This window comes from Sinocyclocheilus anshuiensis, unplaced genomic scaffold (genome assembly GCF_001515605.1).
Source record: "Sinocyclocheilus anshuiensis isolate Anshui unplaced genomic scaffold, SAMN03320099.WGS_v1.1 scaffold2917, whole genome shotgun sequence".
NCBI classification, from domain to species: domain Eukaryota; kingdom Metazoa; phylum Chordata; class Actinopteri; order Cypriniformes; family Cyprinidae; genus Sinocyclocheilus; species Sinocyclocheilus anshuiensis.
In genome coordinates, this window is record NW_015539844.1 from 252088 (window position 1) to 255841 (window position 3754).

The 3754-nt window shown below is 28.7% G+C and overlaps 1 pseudogene; it reads left to right on the forward strand.

Moving 5' to 3' along the window:
• The window catches only part of LOC107684528 (chloride channel protein 2-like), a 40708-nt pseudogene that overhangs the window by 25956 nt on the left and 10998 nt on the right, over nucleotides 1-3754 (forward strand).

A 3754-nucleotide genomic window follows, 5' to 3' on the forward strand; every position in this document is an offset into this window, starting at 1 on the left:
TTAAAATATTAAATACATTTTTGTAAATATTTTACACAATTTGACACATTTTATAAATATATAAAAGGTATATAAAAATATCGTAATTTAAAAATTTTTTTTTATAAATTGATTAATCGTTTGTTCATTTTTACCTACTATTTATTTATATTTAATGCACATCTAAGTAGCCATGTGACGTGACCATGTTTCACTACAAATTTAAGTGTGTAAATAACAAATAAATCTTGAATCATGAAAAACAGTAATACTGAAAAAAAACGAAGTGTGGATATCAATTTCTTAAATTTTTACTGTATGTAGATATGTTTTAGTTTTTTTGTTTTAAATGTTTACATCAGTGTTGAGCACCATTGATTTTGATCTGTGCGACTAAATTGCAATTCAGTAAATATCTCTTCTTGTCAATTCATGACTTTGAATCGTCTCAATAGTCTGTGTTCCTTTAGTATTTTGTTTTTCCCTTTGGTTCATTAATGTATAATGAATCAATGTGAAGTGTTCATTTGTTTTGTTAAATCTGTCTCTCTGCAGGAGCGGCGGCATTATCCGGAGCGGTCACACACACGGTTTCCACGGCCGTGATCGTGTTTGAGTTGACGGGTCAGATCAGTCACATTCTGCCCATCATGATCGCTGTGATTCTCGCCAACGCCGTCGCTCAGAGCCTTCAGCAGTCCATCTACGACTCCATAATCCGCATTAAGAAGCTGCCTTACCTGCCCGAGCTCGGCTGGGGCCACCATGAGTGAGTCTCTCTGTCTGACTATATAGGTGTACATCTTATATGTGACCCTGGAGCACAAAAGCAGTCTTAAGTCGCTGGGGTATATTTGTAGCAATAGCCAACAATACACTGTATGGGTCAAAATTATAGATTTTTCTTTTATGCCAAAAATCATTAGGATATTAAGTAAAGATCATGTTCCATGAAGATATTTTGTAAATTTCCTACTGTAAATATATCAAAACTTAATTTTTGATTAGTAATATGCATTGCTAAGAAGTTAATTTGGACAACTTTAAAGATGATTTTCTCAATATTTAGATTTTTTTGCACCCTCAGATTCCAGATTTTCAAATAGTTGTATCTCAGCCAAATATTGTCCGAACCTAATAAACCATACATCAATGGAAAGCGTATTTATTCAGCTTTCAGATGTCATATAAATCTCAATTTCAAAAAATTGACCCACATATTGTGTTTTTCTTCCTCAGCACAGTCTGCTTTGAAGGATTCAGTAACTACTGCAGAATACAGAAGTAGAAACACTCTTTTTTTCTCACTTTCAATCACAGTGATATCAAGCCCTTCCTTCTGCTCACATGAAAAGCAATTTAGCAACTAGTTATATTTGCATTTTACAACTTGCATTTTTAAAATAAAATTCATGTTTAAGGTTTGGCTGTGTGTAACTAATGTTCACCACGGTTCATATTTTTACTCGTAAAACTTAATCTGCTGATCGAAAAACCCACAGGAACCATGCTTATTATAGTTATCTGTATCTAAAACTAAAGCTGAAACAAAAATTTAAGATATAAAATTTATTATTTTAGCTAGCTGCCAAGGCGACATATTTAGTTTTAATTTCATTTATCTTGACGTACTAAAATAACTAAACCTAAACTGAAATAAAAATGAATAAAAACTATATAGACATTTAAAAACAACATAAACAAAACTAATATAAATGACAAAAACAGTTTTACTAAAAGTTCAAAGTTAAAAAAATTACTAAAGCAGAAAATATTAAAATAAAAACTACTAAATATTAATAAAAAAATATAATAGTATTTCAATGATAGCAAAATAACAAAGAACTTGAGGCTCAAATGCTGATTCACTTCTGGGTTTCAGGACTAATTACTGAACAGCTGTAGTTGCTAAAGAAATAATGCAGTTGGCAAATGCTTATTTAATGCAGTTAAAGATAAAATTATTTATTTTTTTATTGTTGCATTTAACTACATTAACAAAGTATTCCAATTATTTGTTAATTTTTATTAAATACATTTTTCCTTCAATTTATTAAGTGGCACTACAGACAAAGATGGCGTTTTCTCTTCATTAGTTTAAATGGACAAGGTCTAAAGTTATACACACACACACACACACACACACACACACACACACACTCTCCTGTGCAACACAGACTAATGGAAAACAGTGCAACACACACATCAATCTTAGTTTCAGAATTTCAGGGTTATGAAGTTTCAGATTTTGTCTCCTTATGCTTGTGTGTGTGTTTGATTCTGTTATGATTAAAAAGCAGAAAATGGGAGCAATACAATGCTGCCAAAATATCAATCAATACAGGAACAAGATATGTTGTGCATGCCAACAAAAAAGAATCACTTAAAAAATGTTTAAAAAAGGATAAATTTAGCGTTTATACATATTAAATATATTTGTGCATTTTCTTAAGTAAATGTGAGTGGTAAAATATTTGTTTGATCATTTTTTTCTACAAAAAAATTGTCAACAAGCAGTGTTATTTTAGTTAACTAAAACCATTAAAAAATTAAACATTAACTGAAATAATAAAATAAAATAAAAAAATATTAACACTTATTTCAAGGCAACATTTCTTATTTTAATTTAGTTTAACCTGATGTACTAAAATAACAAAAAAGTAAAACTGAAATAAAAATTAATAAAACTATATAGACATTAAAACTTATAAAAATGACAAAAAGATTGCTAAAAAAATGAACCAAAATGAAAATGTGAAATATATATATAAAAAACGAACTAAAAATATATAAAAAACTATAATACCATCTCAAAAATACTAAAATAACACTGGTTGCAATGTTAAATGCTTAAGTCTAGATTACAGTATGTGTAAAAAAAGGAGAAAATTAAATGTGGTTAACTTAAAATATCAATAAAAATATTATAATTACACTTGGGGAAGGTAAAACACTGATTTCAGCTAATTCATTTTGATTTAATTTAACTCGACGTACTTTATATATTCTATTTTTTACTAAAATAACAATAGAAAAAGTAAAAATGAAATAAAAATGAAACCATAGACATGTTTAAAAAAAATAGAAACATTTAAAATGGAAAATCAAAAACAAAAGCAAGTAAAAAAAAAAATAATGGAAACTATAATAGTGTCTGAATATTTCTAAAATAACACTAAAACCTGCAAGTCTGATGCCTTCATGTTTTCTGTCTGCAGGAAGTAATATATTCGTGTTGAGGACATCATGGTCAGAAATGTTCGTTATATCTCACTGAGCTCCACTTACAGAGACCTTCACGAGATCCTCCTGATAGCAAACCTCAAAACAGTGGCACTGGTGGAGTCTGCAGGTACAAACACACACGCTTGCTCTATATAGACATTATAGAGATACATTTACATGTGCATGGTTGGTTTGTCTTTTTAGACTGCACTTTTTCCAAATGTGTGTTTTGTAGTAATTGATACATTTATATTTGCTTTTAAAAAGAAAATTCTAAAATTTCTAAAATGTTAGTTTTTTTAGGAAAAATTATCAAACTAATTAAAAAGGTTGTTATTGATGGCTGTGTGTGTAAAAACTGAAAAAATGGAATCTCATTAAAATAATTATTATTATAATAATTTGGAGAGGTACAGACGTTTGATGTGTTTGAAACGTATATTATGTACATATATATATATATATGTGTGTTATTTTATTTTATCAAGATGCTATTATAGGTTTTTACAGAAGAGGATTAGGGCCAAGCAATAATAAAAAAATAAAACCA